Source organism: Betta splendens, chromosome 4 (assembly GCF_900634795.4).
Source record: "Betta splendens chromosome 4, fBetSpl5.4, whole genome shotgun sequence".
In the NCBI taxonomy this organism is placed as follows: Eukaryota; Metazoa; Chordata; class Actinopteri; order Anabantiformes; family Osphronemidae; genus Betta; species Betta splendens.
The window spans coordinates 28,988,412-29,008,061 of NC_040884.2; the positions used below are offsets into that span (position 1 = coordinate 28,988,412).

Below are 19,650 nucleotides of genomic sequence, written 5' to 3' on the forward strand. Positions count from 1 at the left end.
CAAGGCTGCAGTGTTTTGCTAATAAAAAAAAAGAGGGAGTTTTTTTTCTGCCCTATATCTCTGAGGGCACTAAAAGCTTATTATTACTAGAAGAATAAAAGTGTGTTAATGGAAGCGGCGGCAGGAAAGGAAGTTTGCTGCACCACCTGCTCAGCATTTTCAGATTCAGTGAAGAAGAGCCCAGGATCCCATATGAGCACCTTGCCATCTGCTTTTGGAAATCCATCACATTTTGGCATTCAGCAACAGTGCATGCTTTGCTAAGCACAGACACCTCAGAGCCTTTGTAATTTCAATGTCTGCATTCACACTGTTTGCTGCAGTCTTTACTTTACAAGTACTGTCATAGTAGTAAATGACTGGGTATTATAGACCCAAACCACTACACTGTTCCATTACAATAGAAAACACGTAAGCATGATGAAAACATTGATGAAATAGTTTTATAAATCAATTAGAGCGAGGACCATTAGTGTTATCAGGACATGCAAAATATAGTTTTGATGTGGCTGGTGAAGGAGCTTATCAGAAACAAGGCCAACAAAGAGTCAGCTAATCAGGAAACAAAGCATCAGCTAAGGCTCAAGTAATTTACCAAAAACATACTTAGATAGAGCGTCATTTTTAGTATTGGGTATTTTCATTATTGATTATTCCTTTTTTTGTTTTATTGTTGGTGATGGCATTCCAGAAACTTACACAAACTAGGTCACTAGTGTTTATTGCTGTTTTAAAATAAATTTAATATGAACTCCAGGATGTTCACAGTGTGTCACATTAAAATTTTATTCATACTTCTTCAGTGTGACACATTTTAAGTGTGAAAGCCCAGTAAAAATCCTGAACTGCTTTACAGCGTTTTCTTTTGTTGTGTGCAAAATCTTTATCGACTAGAATGCATCAAAATCAGTTCATATGTTGGAGGAAACAGAAACACTGACAGAACAACCACTATACTTCTTAGTTTATCTTTGAGAACTGTGAAAAAGGAAACCAGACGATTTCATTGGATTAGAGGGTTATTTCAATCAACAACACATGGGTTCTTTTCCTCACAAATACGAAAGTGAATTAATTAAAAAAAAAATTATAAAACAAAATTGTTGTGTGTCATGGGAACATGGTGTGTCGTCATGACACCATTCTGCCACTGAACAAACTATGATGCAGATGCAGTGCAGTTTTAAATTCAATCAACAAATGCAATATGAATACCCAAGTCTATTTACACACTAAAGAACACAGAGCCCAGCACTGGGCAAAACTCACCTATATTTGTCCATCAGGTGCTCAAAAGAGTTTTAGAGGTTTAGATGGCTATTATCTATCCTTACCTCAACTGGTTTGACGTACAATACAATGAGTTGATGCATGACCAGTCTGAGATCTGTTCTCTTCAAACACTGGGGTCCTCCACCCAAGCTATCAATGAGAAGCCACTTTTTTTTTTTTTTAATAGACAGATCATGTTGCGATAGTGATAACTGTATTAGTACCTTCCAAGTCACAAAATTGTGAATACATTCAAAATTGCCAGATTTTTGGACTAAAAAAAAATAATAATACCACCATGCGCAATAAGAGAAGTTAGCCTCTTAATAGGATGTTGTTGTTGTTGTTGGAATTTTTTTCAATATACTGATACTACAAAATTACAGAAAGTTGAGATCATATAGAGCAAAATAATACAGCTTGACTTAATATTACATCGTGTAGTTTTAATTGTGTCTTAGAATTCAACTCTAATTACTGTGAATAACATTTTTATATATTTTAAAATCAAAAACTAAACAGTTACTCAGACCAAACAAAGCTAATTTTAAATGTTAAACTGTTAATAATATATAAAGCAATATATAAGTGCACTGTTTTATTTTTTCTATCCATTTTTTATTTAATAAAGGTAATTCAGTATCAAGTAGTAATTGGTAGTTAAAATTGTTTGTTTTATTATTTGTTTGAGGATACGCCTATTTTTAATTATACAATACGGAACTGCTGTAAAAGCAAGAAAAATGAGCACTTACCAAAATTTTAACACTATATGATGGTGTGGCCGATAAATTCAGGCACCTAGAGAGAAAAGGGAAAAGCAATGTAAGTATTCACCTCCTAAATGTACGGATGTGCATGGATGTACAGCATCAGTTCCTTTCAACTGTACGAACATCATTGGCATCTGCTGTAAGGATGGTGAACAGGTCTCACTGTCTTTCATTCAATTGTTTACTTAAAGTTAGCAATAAAAGTACTGCACTAACTCCTAAAGTGAAACAATAACTTTTGACTGCAGGGGATAAATTTAAGAAATGATAATTGTGACTGGAATTTCTATTTCTGGTGTTGTGAATGTCCTACATTCTGTTTAGATACAGGTAAAGGGTGGGGGTGGAATGATTTTTGTCTCCAGGGCCCAAGGATGTGTATTCCTCTTGCTGAGGAAGGCTTTTGTTCTGGTAAATTGACATTGTCAGTTTCCCACGTTGCCACAGTGTGGCATATACTATAGGGAGCAGTAGTGGGAACACAGATGCTACATACGATTGGCGTCAGTCAATGTGACAGTTCTTGTTGTTTCTTTTCTTTTGAAGGGGGGTGGGATCTATTTTTCTAAATCTGAACTTCCAAGTCGAGGAAGCAGGAAGGAATAGGAATTAATACACCTACACTTTCCTTCTCCCTTTAGAATGGCAAAAATCTCTTTGTACTTGCATCATAATTACTGGTGGGCGCCAGTTTGGGATTGTTATCCAGCCTCCTTCACACTTTTTCTGCAAGTATTTGAAAGTGTTGTTTTGAGAACATGGTACAGTAACTGACAACTAAGTATTTTCTCAACTTCACTTCATTTTACTGCGCAGGGCTAAAGTTAAGGAACATTTTTTCTGAAGCACAGACGTTCCCTGTTCCAGTATATGCTCCTTTTCCTCAGACTACGTTAAGAGTTGCACAAACACAGCAAGTAGCCACACACAGAGGGACAGTAACCTGCAGCTAGAGTGTTGGGGATGTTCCTCTGGGAAGAAATGCTAACGAACAAACTTTATTTTGGTGACTTTTTTGTGTAGTCTGTGACTGCATTGATCTAACATTTACTTTCACAGATTTTCCAGTTTTAATTTGGTTCTAGTGTAAAGAACTGGACACCTTCATACAAAGAATGTTTACGAGCTGAATATAGAAAAGCGGCATTAATTGCGTTTAGGAGAGAAGGTTCTTCTTGAAATTTTTGATTGGGTCAGTTTTAGCAGCCTAGGATTTACTTCATTAATTATTTAGAAGGTGTTTACTTATAATAGTTTTCATGCTCACTGAACAAATTCCTATATATTTATCAAGTATATTTGCAAAATTATATTTTCTACTTTTTAGACAAGCAATATTTAAAACACCTCTATAACAGAAGGTAATAAAAAAATAGAGCTGACACTGACAAAACAGCTGTACACTAAAATTAAAAGATTTAGAGACTTATTAAGTCTGTACACAACACTTTTATTCACATATGTTGTACAAAAAAAAAAGTACTATGTTGTTTGTGTTAAAATGTGGACAAGACAAACTGGAAATTAATTTGTTCAAAGAAAAATGAAAGGAGACCAAATAGTTTACCATCAGCGTTTATGTTCTACTGAACAGTAAGAACAGCTGTGAACAGCTGAGAGTAGAAAGAAATCTGAGGCAAAATGAATCACAACAAATCATTTATATAATATTATCCAATATGTAACCAGTTGCTGATTTGACAGACCTTTACCCATTAAACATGAATGAACATTCTCAATTCTCAAAGTTCAAACAGTTCTCACACATTTGGAGAATTATCCAGCAGAGAATTTGAGGAATTGAAAATCTGGCAAGACATTGTGGAAATCACACCAGATGGGCATGTATGCATGTGTGTGTGCACGTATTGTGTACTTGTATCAAAGTGAGAACCAAAAAGCATATTTTCCTACCAAAGTGAGGACATTTTGACAAAGTGAAGACATTTTGGCTGGTCCTCAGTTGTTTGAAGGCCTGTTTGAGGGTCAAAATGTGATTTCAGTGCCGGGGTTAGAATTGAGTTTTGGTTCAGATTATAGCAAAGGTTAGACGTCTGCCTTTAGTTTTGATGGTTAAGGTAAGGGGCTAGGAAAGGCATTATGTCAATGGAGGTCCTCACTTCCATGTAAGTACAAGGATGTGTGTGTGTGCGTGCATGTAAATGATAAGCAGATCTATAATCTAGCATGACACATTTGAACTATATGCATCATCATCAGCAACAGTAAAAGTGTTTGGTTCTCCTAAACTGCATGCTACTATACCCTAAACACTGGTAAAGAACTTCCCATCACTAATGCTGTGCCTCATTAGATTATGAACCAGGTTAAGTGAATGGTTTTATTTAAACACCACACATTTGTATCGCAAACACAAATAATTGGCTGTCAAAACCTTCTTCAAACAATAATAACTGCATTTTTCAACTGACAGACATAGGCTGCTGTTTACTGTGTGGGAATGTGCCATCAACCACATCTCTAGCCTTAGTAGTGCAACAAAAAAAAAAAAAAAAAACAAGGCCAGATTCATCAAAGCAAATACAATGAATACAGAACATGCAGCAGTAATACTGTAGCTGTCTACATGGATTGCTGATTATATAAAAAAAAGCCTAACTTCTGGCCACTCATCCAGAAGACAAAGATCAGTATAGATGAAATTCAAAGAGCAGTGTCTAGTGCTACACAATCAATCTAATTTTAACCATGTCAGCCCGTGCGATTACACAACCTCACAAGGCTGCAATTTAATTAAATGAATGCATGCGTGGGTAAATATAACCTACTCTGTGTTTGTGTTCATTCTGTTTATAATCCACACTCGTATTAGAAAGATGACTAGGCAGCAGCATGTGTGATCACATGAACTTCGATATTGTGCGCGATCACCATTTGCAGCCACTAGCTCCCACATCATTAGATTTTGTCACAACCAATTAGCAAGTTCTTCCTTTTTTACCAGCAAAAATAGCAGCTCTCTGGCCTTATACGGTGTTTGTGAGGCAATTCACTGAAACTTGTCAGTGAATGTTTTCATCTGTGGCTGTGAATTCTTCAGGATCTGTGTTCAGTGTGTGGGGAACACACACCACAAAGCATAAATGAGTCTAAAGGACAATGATCATTTATCCTTATTTTCTGTCTATGTAAATAAATCTTATTTTGCTTCACAGAGCTCAACCTAAAAGTACAAATAATGTTTGTTTTGAACACTAAGTTCAGGCAAAAAATAGAAATGCAGGGTGGAAAATGCAAATAAATGTGCGCTATGTGAATGAGCTGGCACACCAACATGCACTGACTGCATGTGGACTCCAACAACCTGCCAAAGCCTGTTTAGAAACCACAGGCCAAATCCTCTGGATGCACTTGTATCAAGAGATGAACTGAGGACAAAGAACAAACCAAAGGAGGCTCTAGTTGTGCATTATGAGTCATGGGAAAAGGTTTCTGCAGACTTTAGATTACACAACCAGCTCTATCAGGTAAACAGGCAAAGTGTAAAAGGGTACTCAAAATATAGTCATAAGTGATAAACACCCTATAAAACTGTGGAAGCAGCCAAATCCAGCTATTTGCTTTTAGGCAGCCTTTAAAGAAAGACCTTGAAAGTCAGAAATAGCCAACTATAAATGAAGGAGATTGGTGACTAGGTTACTTCAACCATAATTTAATGTGGTGAAGGAGCTTAACATACTGTAGCAGTTGCAGTGACCTGCACAATCACACTCTACAGCAGTTGTGTGCAGAATCCACTACAATCATTTGGCACATACTCAAAAGAGTTGTGCATAGGCTTTGCTGTTGACTAGACCCCAGCATGCACACAAGAAAGCTGCTGTAGAAGTAGCTGCTATAGTTGACAGATGTCTCTTACCTCATGTACAGTGTCTGTATGCTAAAGACTTCTGCTCGCTTTAAAGTTGTTTTGGGCTTTTAAATATTATTTTATCTTATTGTCCTTGAGTTTTAGAAAAAGGTAAAACAGGAACTGAGTAAGAATAAGTTCCTGAAGGAGGTTTCCTAAAGGGAGAACGCCCAACAAACAGACCAAAGAGAACCACCAAACCCCCAACAGAGAAGAACAACCACATAAGCAACACAAGGAATATTCACTCCAGTTTAGGTGAAAAATCTGATCACACAGTATTGTTGAACATGACATGAGTCAAGTGCACGTTCCAAAGCATGGATTTACTACAGACAGTGCAGGTGTTTACATTAGATTCTGCTGGGTTAAATAGACTATTAATGAACATAGAATGTCACGTCCCAGGCCCTCAAATATTCAAGGCAAATTTTTTGACAGTTAAATAAATTGAGCCAATTTCATTCCCATCGATTATAATAACTCAGGTTAAACTATTAAACTAAAACCCACAATGAACAAAATACTCAAATTATCGAAGCCATTAAATGTTCAGATTCAGTATCAAACACAAGTGATCATCCAAGTACATTAGACCATTAACACAATTCTAAAGACCCACAATCTGTCAAAGAAATGTAATTTGGGTCCTCAAAAGGTTTTTATTCATCAGACTATGATGGACAGGCCGGCAAAGAACTAAAAATGTGTCACATCCTTTATCTAACCTGACCCTCCTCTAATTTTCATCTTCATGTTAATCATAATTCTGCAGTATTTATAAGCTTCTGTATATGGTGTGTTGAAATACCAATGATGCATTTACAACAGCTAGTGATAATATAACAATACTACATAGTAAAGAAGACAAATATTGTTACTTTCTACATTCCAAGGATTAAACTACCGCTAACTTTGAGCAGATCACTCAAAGAACCTTACACTGAGAACATAGTGCCTGGTGACAGAGTTTGTCTTGTGGGATTAGACATTTGAGACCTACAGGCAGTTGACAGGCTGTTGGGTTGACCCATGATTCTTAATGACCATCTGTGTGGTGTCCCCTTTTATAAGACAGAATGCAATAGAAGCTTCTGATGATGTAAATGCCACTATAACGTGAAGGAAAACTGAATGGACCTACATACCAGTGTGTAAACGGTGTGAAACAGTGAGTCAGGAAAAAACATGACATCAAGCTCAAGGATTTCTGTGTGTAGGCTAACAAATGCAACCAGGAGAAGATGGCAAAACAAACCTAGAGCCTTGGTTTGTGCATTTCTTCCTAATTTATTGCTTCTACAACAAATGAAAGTTGGGCTAGTGGAGGGATTTAGGAGATTTGGGAATGCATCTAATGTACTGGATCTGTCTGATATTAACCCAAGTGACCTCAAACCTGACACGTAAGGTCCCTCTCACCCTCAGCTTAAATCCCAAAGCCTGCAACCTAAAAAAGGAAGCAGCTTAAATAACAAGTAAGCCATGTATAGCGCAAAGGCTGTACGTCAATGCTCACAGCGACTGCACAAGAATACTTTACACCTTACACAATTAACAGCATCATCCATAATTCAAATTGATTCATTTGAAGAGTCCTGTGATCTGTCCATGGTTCATGTCAGATCACAGAGGAACACAATAGTCGACAGATTCAGGTTTGATGATGACAAAACACCATTAAACCATTAAGAGAGATTTCAGCTAACTGGAGATACAAGTTTAGATCATCTTCATCTGTGGATGGACTGAAAGGTAAATGTGAGGACATCTGGCCATGATAATGATTTAGGTCAGGAAGCAACTACAAAAAAAAACAAAACAAACAAAAAAAAAAAAAACTTAACTGTTAACAAAATCTGAACCTTTTCACATTTCACTTAACCATAACTTACTTAAACATCAGAAACACTAGCACAATGCTCTGAGCTCTTAAATAGCTTTTCTGTACACAAAAACCCTAAAACATTCAATCCTACTCTGTTCCTGTTAAAAGGCTAAAAGGTAAATGAGGATGTGGAATTAGTCCAGAAGCTTTAAAGGCTCATTTACATTCTGTTCACTTTCCTGGTAATAGCATATCTCCTATTATAAGTCTAAATCATAATTCAGTCTGTCTAATCATGCTTCACATTTAAGTGATTTGTAATGTGAATTTATCCAGGACATCGTGGAGATTTTTTTTAGTAATAACTTTAAATGTAATGGGTAAAAACATTGATATTTCTCACACAGAAGACAACATTGGAGTAAATTTAAACTTATTGTTAGTTTAAATGCACTCCAACATTTTTGATAATAAATAATATTATAATTGGTACATTGGTTAGACTGCTTGGCAATATTACCATATAAAACAATGTTTTAATTTGTAACACTTTAACATCCATTATTCCTTCAGTCATTATTTCTGTGGTTAAATGTTTGGGAACATCAGTAATGACTTTGGGTTTTGACAACATGCTTCAATGGTTGGTCAACTTTAGAGGGCAGCATCTGTCACTACAGGACACTCAAATGTTCTAAAGTGTCCCATTAGCCTCAAGCTTCTGTATAATCTGAGCATAAGCAGTTAGTGGCATATGATCCTAAATGATAGGGGCATAGAGAAAATGTCACTTTTGGATTATACTGAGTGTGTTAAAAGTTAAAAAATGGTTATTTGATGATAACCACAGGGCAGAGACTAATAAGAGCAAAGAAATTCAACAACCTGTGTAGAAAATGATTGATGTTGACTTATTTGAACTAACACAACGTTAAGTTTGAGGTTCTTTCAAGAAGAAAAAGAAGAAAAGATTTCCTGTTTTGGTTATGTAGTTGTGATTGTTGACACTCAAATAGTCCCTGATCCTGGGATGTCCAAAGTCCCAGCAAAATAAAGAATTATTTGTTTGTACAGGTCTCCTGTCCAGAGTGTACCCTGACTCTCGTCAAAATAAGAGCTGGAATATGTTTCAGGATGCCCATGACCCCGGGGTCATGGGCATCCTGAAACATATGGATGAACAAGGATGAAGCAGTTTAGATAATCCAGTGTTAGTTTAGTTTAGATCATCTTAGAGAATTTCTTGGAAAAAACTATTTTATATAATTTCAATATTTATATTTGTAATGTCCCAACACATATACAGGTGAAATGTCATGATTTGAAAGCATCTGCAAGTTGACAGGTAAAATAACCAATCACTGTCAAAACTTTACAAAGGCTGACCATGTCATAATTGTTAAAAACTATGGTTTAACTCCCTTTTAAAAATTTTATATAGAAGAGGGGTATAATAAATAAAAATGTGGCATTAATGGTCATGAGCATATTTCACCACAACGTCACTTACAGCTTTACAACTTTATTACTTTTTTATATTTTATTTTAGACTGGAAACAGATTGAGGAAAAAATAAACATTGGCCAACTTAATTACAGAGTCAAGAATGAAAACCTTCCGGAAATAAGAAATAGACTTTCTTCTTATGATCTAAGGGCTAAATTTGTCAGTTTCGACCTAAAGTCCAGTGAAAGCTGCTCACAAGTCATCACAAACCTGATAACATTCGTATCATGAAGGACGGTCATAATATCTTGTGGATTTGGGAACAATAATTGCAAGCACAGTCTGTAGACAACATTGAGGAGCTGATTTATGTTTAAATCAACACTGAAATAGGGGATCCAGCTAAACTCTTCAAATCAACTTGTACTAGAGGATAAAGCCAAAGGTCCTGTGCAAAGTTGACATGAAAAAATTATTTTGATGTCTAATAATTCTAAAAAAAAAGCATCAACATTGGTGCCACTGTGGCACTTATCGTAATTAAAGAAAAAAAGAGGTTGCACTCTTTGGATGTCTGTGTTAAATCTGCACTCAAAAAAGAGGTAAACACAAAAACAGAAAGTCAATTTAAGTGAATAAAGTGATTCTCTTAATAAAACAGGATAATCTGTTCTAGTTCAGCTCGATTCTCCTCCGCTTAGTTAGATCCTCGGTGTAATTGCTCTTCTTAATCATGTCTTAATTTGTTTGACGGGATTCATTTGGAAAGCTTGTCCTGAAAACATACAATCTCTCTGGAGGATGTCAACATCTTGAAATTAAGAACAGTAAAGTGAGACCAGATTAAGTGTTTGAGAGTGTGTTGGAGGATGTTGCCAGATACTGATGTAACACAATTATCAGGGTTTGTGACGACTCACTCAGCAACGAAGTGAACATAGCAGTGTTTAAATTGTTTGCTTACCGGTTCACAACTAAAAATAATTCTAATAAATACCATTGGTAATGTTTCAATGCTCATGAGCTTAGTGTAAATCTCATAAACTGGAACTGTAAATATAGAGGTTTACTTTCAAACACTTGGTAACCACTTCATATAGGTAAAAGCTTGGTTTTAAAAAGAAAAGCAGTTTTATTTCTTCCATCACAACTTTTATAGCTTCACTCAAAAGGTCAACAAACACTAAAATGTCAAACTAAAAGCTCCCAAAGCTGCCCAATGAGGTATGGCAGGAGGGTCTACGGCTGTGTTTTAGTCGTGATGCAGGCCGGGAGCATCGCACCAGCAGATCAGTGTTTACCTGCAGCACTTGAGGCAATTTCCTTGCTGACATACCTGCAATAGGTGACTCTGCACCAAATTGGGAGGAATTGGGAGTTAACGCGATTCTATGGATGAACTGTGGATAAAATAAAACTTGTGTAGTAATGACTCCCTCATGACCACTTCCTGACAGCCCTCCAACAGTGTCTTCCTTATACACAAACTAACCAATAAAATCACATTGTCTCTTTCTTAATGAGTCTGACCAGACAGTTCTTCAGTCACTTGTATTATGGTGCAGCCTGGTTAACTGGTGACCATACAGGTGTGAGTGGTTGTTTGTCTCGGAGTGTGGCCTTGTGACTGGCGTGTGCAGAAGCATGAATATAATACTGAGAGTCATCTGCTGCTGTGTTGGACTGCCTCACTGCCAAGTGGTCAGAGGGCAAGTCTCTCATTTTCTAATACAGTTAATACTCTCTTATTAGACGACGAGTTCTTTGCTTACCGTGAACTGGGTTTTGCAGTGAAATCCATGATTCACATTCTAAAGGAATATAACAATTTTCAGGAGCAGCAGAAACATGACACAGACATCTATAGAACCATCACCTGTTGCCAAAGCCACCTACAAACCTGATATTAACAGTGCTCACCAACAGTCACTGAATTATAAATTCAATCACCTTATAGATTCCAAAGGCCTTAACAGCCTAGTAGAGGTTAGTTACAATTTACCCATACATGCACCAATCAGAATCTATAAAAACTATATGAAAGAAATAATATACAAGTGATGTGGGCAAACACAGATACACATCTTTTGAGTTGTAATTTAATTGGAAAAGTAATGAGATAATCCCACCATCAATAGTCAAAGTCAGCTCTATCAACCCTTGCAGCTAAATAAAATAATTTATCCCTTCCCTCTACGGGTGATGGGAAAAAACTGGCACTTGCCATTAAATGTTTGAAGTGTGAAAGTAAAAGCCAGGAGGAAGGTCAGACTTGTTAAGGTGTAGCTATCAGTTAAAGTGGATGTTTGCAAAAGCAGAATTCTTCAGTGACCTGAACTGCCCCCAACACACACACACACACACACACACACACACACACACACACACACACACACACACACACACACACACACACACACACACACACACACACACACACACACACACACACACACACACACACACACACACACACACACACACACACACACAAAACCGCAAGACAGCTACAGGAAACACACATTTGACAACGTCACTATCTAACAGTATCTGTTCCAGTCAGTCAGACACAACAGATGTTTGCGCTTTTCACTTTCATCTATAATCTCCTCATATTGCTGACAGACAAGGTCGGCCTCACAGTCCGACAAAAAAATAAAAAAAGGTCTCGCTGCTGCGCTGAGTCCGGCCAACATATCTTTGGAGCTTGTGAATAGTGAAAATTGATAGTACGCTTCCCCATGATGTGCTGGAACACTGTGCGTTACTTTCTCTATGTGATTCAAATACATAGCAATGACATCTTTATGGCTGTCTAACATTCAGTCAAGCTGTTCATAACAATAACACAAGTTTCCCACAAGCTCTATATTATGAAGGGTGTAAAAAAAAAATTGGACAAATCATCATTTTCACTCATTTATAATACTATAACATCATTTTGACAAGAATAAATTATGTTCTCCATAGACATAGCTGAAATATTAGAAAATGAACACAGAGCGATACTCACAGTTTCTCTTTAGATCATTGAAGCACACAAAACTGCTAGTTCCACTAAATGGCACTCACTTGGAAGGCTCCGCTCAACCCTAGAAAGCCTTATGCAGCTGAAATGACTCACATCCCCTCTTCCAACCTCTGTCAACCATCATGAGGAGGTAAACATTTCCAAATATGGAGAAAATATGAAGACAGTATTGAGGGCAATATCAGTTTGGTTTGCTTTTAGCTTGGAATGCCATAGTCTGGGAGCCAGAGTCACTCAGCAGAGCCAGTTCTGTGGTGCATACCTTTCATTGGGAATAATAACAATGATTGTAGAGAACTTTGAGCTCAGTCTGACCTAAGATGGATAATACTATTCGCCTGCACTTAGAGGTTTAGTTTAGAGAGGAAATAGTATAAATGTGGGGATCAATTATATCATAACTGTAAATAGGAATCTGAGTAGAGCACAAACATGAAAAGGAATAAACCTAATTTATGTTTCATTCATTGCCCGATGATGAGCGTGACCAGATTAGGAGAAAAGGAGCAGCCACTCGCAGTGAGAAGATGCCCTTCCTGAGTCCGGTCACACAGACCAACTTCAAGTGATTAAGACGGCGTAATTAAAATTTGATTACTCCCCATGGGTGCCGTAGGTCAACAGAGATCATTAACAGCTGCTAAGAGTGAACATTACATGGCCCTGCCGGAGCAGGAAGCTTATTGAAGAGCAACTTGGCGTGAGAGCGTCTCCGCAGACAGTACAGACCACTTAAGCTACATCCCAAAGGAACTGATGTGTCCAGAGAACTGCCTTTCTTGTTTTAATACATTTATCTTATTTGCAGCTATTTCTAACAATTGTCTTCTATTTTTAATTACTGTAACATAGCACGCCTCTTCCCTGCAGTGGCGCGTAAGAGAATGTGAGCGAAGATTGCTGCAGTTTATAGAATATATTAGAAAAGCTGGTTAAACAGGACCGCAACAGAATGTTGCTGCAATGTCAATATTGACGTACAAGCCTGGACGTGAATGAGACGATGACCTGGTTTTGATAACGAGTTAACCATATTGCATGGAATAAAGCATTTGAGCTATACTGTACAAGGATATGAAATGCTAGAACCACGGGCTACGTTTGTGGCGGGTCAGTTCAGGTCAGCTTCTTCACACTAGTATGAAATATTAGCCATATCCCAAAACACAGTGTGAAGATCATAACAAACAAAATCTGAGCCTTCTCTTCGAACGTGATAGACCATGAAGGCTGAATAACAAGAGATAGAACAAAGATAAAACACCTGTCCTATAGAAGCTTACACTCACCGTGTTACTGAGTCCATATTAGGAGTAGAAACAAAAAACGTCACCAATTTTCAACTCGTTTTCTGTGGTTCTAATTTACTTCTACGGATCTATCAATATTTTTAAACTTGTCTGTGGATTGCCTATATTCAAAGCTTTGCGTCTGTCATCTGGACGAGTTTTTCAGCTAGAAGAAAAGATATTTCAATATACTGTAGAAGAGACACAGGGGACTTTATTACCAGTCATACACACATACTCCCTGAACTAGAACCACAGGAAACAAGCAGAAAATTGGTTATATGGTCCTATAAACCAAAATCTTATTACCCAACATGAAAGGTCCAACGCCCGGTAGGTAACGACCACATAGCAAAGTACAGCTAACGCTCTCTTACCTGTTCTCCTTTGTGACTGTATGGAGATGTTCTCAGACGGCTGCCGCAAATCTTCTACTGTGTGTTGAAATCTGTAGACATTAGCAAATAGAGATGATGCTGTATGACTCAACTGAATTACTGTTATGCTCTACACAACCACACATGGGACTGAGAGTATTTCCTGTCAACTCACTAGGATTTTTCTGTCATTCAAAAGCAGAAATATGAAGCTCTTCCAGGCTGTAGACATTCAGTATGAAGTTAAGCTTAACTATGAAGTTAAGAAGTCTCTGATTGATTATTGTGTGTATGTTTAAATTTTACATTCTGGCACCATAATTATTCTGGTTGGTTGGTTTGTAAGTCAGACTGAACATGAGTAAAGCGACACAGAACAGAGGTGTGAGATATCCCACTCCTCCAGTACGATTAAAACATGCGTTGTGCAGAAACAATGTCAACTAAACGGAGCGATAAAGCGACAAAGTGCCAGATATGACATTGGAAACCCAAAGCAGGAGTTGAGCCACGCAACAGAAGTCCGTGCTGGCCCACCATCACGGAGGCGGCCAAACAGCGACCATTACCCTCCACTGGGATCCCCGGATCCCAAGAATCGCCTTCGTGTGCCAGTGGTATCTACAAACTTCAACTTCATAAAAGCAATTCTTTTCAGGCTACATGGTGAAAAGTACACTTCTATCAGAGAAATCAAACAAACTAATATTCACTGCACACAACAGCAAGAGCGTAGATGCTTAGTAAGCTTGCAATCTGATTAGGAATCATTTGATTTATTTTATTGAAAATGTGTTTAGTTATTAAAATTGGTGTCTAGCTTTATAAACGTTTTAGTTTATTTTATAAACTTTATTCATTAGACTAAATGTTGTGATGAATAAGACCACTCTTTTCATTACTTAATGAAATGTTGCTATTAGAACTGAGTGCTACCTACCTAGTTTTATTCAATCAGTTTATATATTCTAGGAATTCCATTTATAAATGAAATAAAAAACGTGTCGGTGTAATGTCTTGAGCACGTTGTGACATACTGTTGAAAGGATGGACGAGTATTTACTAAATCTTCACATGGGGAACCTGCTTCAGCAGTCGTGTAGAACAATGATCTGTACTGCAGAAGCTTTCTAGACAGTCAACAGTAGGGTTGTGCAAAGCAAGCTGCTAAATGTCACACCCCCATGTGAGACGGGAGCAGAGCAGGCACCGACGTGTCTGTGTTGGGTCACAAGTATGCTGGGTCTGATTGTGTCAGCACTGGTTCAAGAGGCTTTTCTAGAATCCATTCAGATTTTAACATGTGTGCCTCCAATTGCAACATGAAAGGCGGTTGAACAACTAATTGAGACAATACTTTGAATGGCTCAAATGTGAGCACAGCGACATACACTGCATTCCTGATGCACTTTCTGCTCGTCATTAACACTCTCATCCAGGTGACACCTTTTTCTAAAAGCCCACTCTCCTGACATCATGCTGTACTATAAAACGAAGCTTTCTTTCCATCTGAGGAACTGCTGCTGTTCCTTCCAGAAAAAGGACATCCTCATTAAAATATGCCGAGAAACACAAACAGTAGATTAAACCTACCGGGGGGCCCGGGCTCAAAGGCAGCGGAAGCATTCATCTTTTAACTTTAACATCATCAACACTGTCAAATGAGTCCTTTTTAACCAGAGATTTTAAAGACATTTCTGTTTAATGTTGCCTGAGTCAAAAATGTGTCGGAGCGACACAGATGTATTCGGTTTGATGGCAGCACTCTCAGGGGACCTTGGTGTTATTGATTTGAAATTCACATCTAAGTCAAAGTTAGAATTTGGTCTTTGAAACACAAAAATGAGACTTACTTTTCAAGCTCACAACACTTCAGAGCTCAACAATATCTATAGTTTAGGGTGATGGAGTTTTTCCCCCCACTTAGCTGACAATGTCAAAGTCATTTCCATGGGTTTTAAGATAAGTCACCCATGACTATGACCCAGGTAACGCTTTGGAGGCAAATGTGGACCCTATCAACATAGAATACTTCATAATCGTGACTATGAGTCATGAAGGAACATGGCATTTAAGGACATGTGTTCCAGGACCTGAACGGTACAACATGAGCATGGTTGGAATTGGAATTGTAAACAAGTAAGCATATTTAATCTGATCAGAGCTGCCCCTTAGTCACACAGTTAGCAGTCAGGATGCACCGCATTGTTGAGTTGCAGCAACTAGACTGGGGAATGAAAAAAGGCACAAGTCAAACTGCTGCCAATTAACTTTCAGATCTTCTTCACAGACACAACACAAATATATAGCACAGATTAGGCTCAGCCATGTTTCTGTTACCAAAGAGCCGTAAAAGGCACCTGTAATGAACGCAGAAGTCAGTCTGGGTGGAGGCAGGTCTGGCCTGTGCATTTCCACATGACACATCAGGGCTCTGATGGTTTCCTGCTCTGCCCTTTCATCTGTTAGCACACTGTAGGGAGGACATGCCTGTTACATGTAACTAGTCGAGAGAAACAAATTGATTATTTGTTTTAAATCTACGCGAGCGTGAAGGCAAAAGTCACACCTACAGGCAAACGCCACAGCTTCCTGCACAACGTGGCGAATCTGCCCCGCCGTAAACAACTTCAACCAAAAAAAAAACCCTATGTTTAAAGGCTCGGGCTGGCGGCTACTGCACTACTAACCACTACGTATGCTAACGGTTAACTTTGTTGAACAGGGTCGCGTGACACCGCCGGAGACGAGCCGCGCGACATATTTGTGTGCAGACGGGGGCTGCTCGTGTTTCTCCGGTGACACCGCGTCTTCCGCATTGCTCAGCAGCGCAGCGCTGGGCTAAAAACACAAGCCCCGGACGGAGTCCCACTTAACTAAACATGACGCTCCGCGTCGCCCCACGCGCCCCACGCATGGCCGAGCCCGGCTCGGCTCCAGTTAGCGCCGAGTTAATCTTTGTTACAGTCCTCGTGCGGCGTTCGGTGCCGGCCAAGTGCTGCGTGTCCACGCCCTCATTGTGAACTCCGTCCGAGCTACAGTAGCGTTCACGTCGCAGGCTAGCGAGGCCGAGCGAACTCAACGCGGGCTCCTCCGACGCCACGATGTCAGCCAAAGTCGCCGCGGCGTCCGTCTAAACGCCGCCGATGGTCGCACGGACGCTTCGCGGCCCCGGGCGAGTGGCCGACAGTTGCGCTTACCTCGCTTTCTAGGAACTAGACGAGAGGCCGAAATCCCACCAAAAAGTGAAACTTCTTGATCCCAATTCTGGGAGAGTTGTGGCCCGTGACGTCACGCCCTCGAATTCCAGGCGTGAGTGAGATCCGAGGTTTGCCCATGTAAGGCAGCAGGCCAGCGGTGTCACCGCGCGGCGCGGCGCAGCGCTCCGCCGGCTCCGCTCTCTGCGCCCGAGGATGTGCGCGACGGCAGCTTCCCGTTTTACCTTTGGAAACGTTAAGTTTACACTAGACGCGTTTGACTCAAACACAAAGATATACGTTCCGGGGAAAAGGCCCGTAACATTAGGAGGGGGACCCATTTAAAATATCATCTCAACAAGGAGGGAAACTCAAAACTAAGCATTTTGTTCTGGTTTGTTGTCACATTACCTGGATGCTGCTAATGACTGGGTTCACATTCATTTCTGGCACCAACACAATCAGCTAAACTAGTTTAAAGTTTAGATGTTTTACAGGTCAGGAAACATGATCTCACTACTTTACAAGCTGTCAACAAATTCCAGACGGTGTCCTACCCATGAGAAATGTGACAGCATGTTCTTTGTACTTTTTTAACAGAAACTCAAGGAGGAGTTTCACAAGTTTAAGGGGTTTTATGTCTCCCAGTTTCTGAAAAATGGTGGAAAGTAAAGACAAATATAAGAGAGAGCAGGTTCTGGATGCATAAACATCGCCGAGAGGAGAAGAAAGTCACTGTTAGTTCTGTTTTTTGTTTGACAATCACACAATACAGCACAGAAACACACATGTTCTGTGTCTTTCCATAACAATGCAACTGTTGGGTGGGTCAGGTTTGACCAGTTTTCATATACAGATAATAAATATAAATATAAAGCTTAACAGCTTCACTGAAGAGGTCAGGTCACATACAGATGCAATACATAAAACAGCATTTAAATGTCCCTCAGCTGTTAACTTATTCTCTTATTAACTTGTATTTTTAGGATGCTTATATTCAGTGAGGTTCCTTTTTGTGTGGTTATGCTGCATTTCTTTTGCTTTCATTACATGTAGCTATGCTTATGGAAATGAGTGGAATTTCTGTAGGTCGCCTTCTCTGCAAATAGTTATTGATAATCGATAAAAAAGGGGTTTTGAAAGTGCGAGGTACTGTCTAAACCGGACGCAGCTCAGCAAACGTTTCAGCGCTGACTCGGGGCACTCATCCAGTGAAGTGTGACTTGGCACATGCTGTAATGTGATAAGATTCAAATGCCAGCACTTCATGTTGCATGCTGCAGCGCTCCCATGCACTGTCATGCTCTGTCTATCTTCTGGAACCATGAGAAAAAGTGAGTTCCTCTCAATGTGGCTGCTTTTTCTGTCTGTAATGGGAAATTACTGTCTGGTTTTGCTTCTAATAAATATTAATGAAATCCATTAATAGATCAGATCTATGCACCAATTTCCTCCAGCAATGTAAATGCGTGATTTTTGTTGGTAAATTTTATCTGTATCAAACCAGACTCAGACAAATTGTCAAAATAGTCCTTGGTTTCATTCATTCAGATCCTTATCCTTGGTTTGTTTGTTTTGTTTCAGTCGTAGATTTTCTCGTCCGTAGTCATGGTTTGCAAGCCTTCTTTGCATACTTGCAGAGAATACGTGGGAAAGATCTAATATAATTGTCTTACAATCAAACATTTGTGAATTTTTAAAGTTACTGGTCTCTGTGTCGCTAGTGATGAGCGCAGCACATTTAACACAACACGCATAACGTTTTTACTAAAACTAGACATTAACCAGGCGCTTGTGGAACTAAGTGCTGTAATACAGTAACTGTGGTCAGATGTGTTGTGAGTAACACGGTTTGAATTCACTTGGCTCAGCTGTTGTTGTTCTCATTGGCTGACCCATATTTGATGCCCAGTACTCCAATGGTTTCTTTCTTTTTTAACACATGTCTTGAATGCCTACACTGTCTCCAAATGGCAGATTAAAAATGGCTGTTTCCTCACACACAATATATATTAGGAGTAAATAATGTCAGTACTTTTAATTTAACAGGACATGCATTTGTGACCAGAAAAAGATGTTCCACTGTTTCTGGTATAAAGAAAGCGTGTTCTAGACTCTTACTTTTATTTCATTCGTCTGATATTAAACGTAAATGTCTTCGGTGTATAGCAAAGCACACACAAATTGGCCTTCCCATTACGGTTTCAACACCTTTCAAGGAGCACGTCGACCTTAGATCAGACTATCTTTCAATAAAGGCCATGTTCCATTTTAGATAAATATTTTATTAAATGCTATTTATTTGAACAATACCTCAACACATTCTAGCATTTAATGACTGAGCACTCATTATCCTCCGTCTTTCTGGCTTAAACACGTCTGATGTTGGACACAACAGTCACTGTCACGTCCAACAAAGCCCTCGCTTCACGGGGGCTTCGCCCGACCTCGCTGACCTCTTCCGCTTAAACTAGACAATTCGTTTGCATGCTTGTGATTGCATGCAAATATGATAACTGCTGTTTCACCTCTGATTCTGTTTCAGGGCTGTGTTGCCACAGCGAGT

General features: G+C 39.0%; 1 protein-coding gene across 9 annotated transcripts in view; it reads right to left on the reverse strand.

Annotated features, from left to right (window-relative positions):
- The window catches only part of lpp (LIM domain containing preferred translocation partner in lipoma), a 99,960-nt gene extending 82,644 nt beyond the window's left edge, over positions 1-17,316 (reverse strand). Inside the window, exons 1-5 of one of the 9 annotated variants that reach the window (XM_055508050.1) lie at positions 17,088-17,316; positions 16,248-16,360; positions 13,888-13,958; positions 10,963-11,001; positions 2,028-2,073 (exon numbers count right to left, since the gene is read on the reverse strand). The gene's annotated coding sequence lies outside the window, so the exon portion shown is untranslated. Of the gene's footprint in view, positions 1-2,027; positions 2,074-10,962; positions 11,002-12,203; positions 12,784-13,887; positions 13,959-16,247; positions 16,361-16,460; positions 16,935-17,087 lie in introns of those variants that run through there. The other 8 variants (XM_055508049.1, XM_029146691.3, XM_029146690.3 and 5 more) reach the window with 8 other exon arrangements.
- Positions 17,317-19,650: the final 2,334 nt, after the last annotated feature.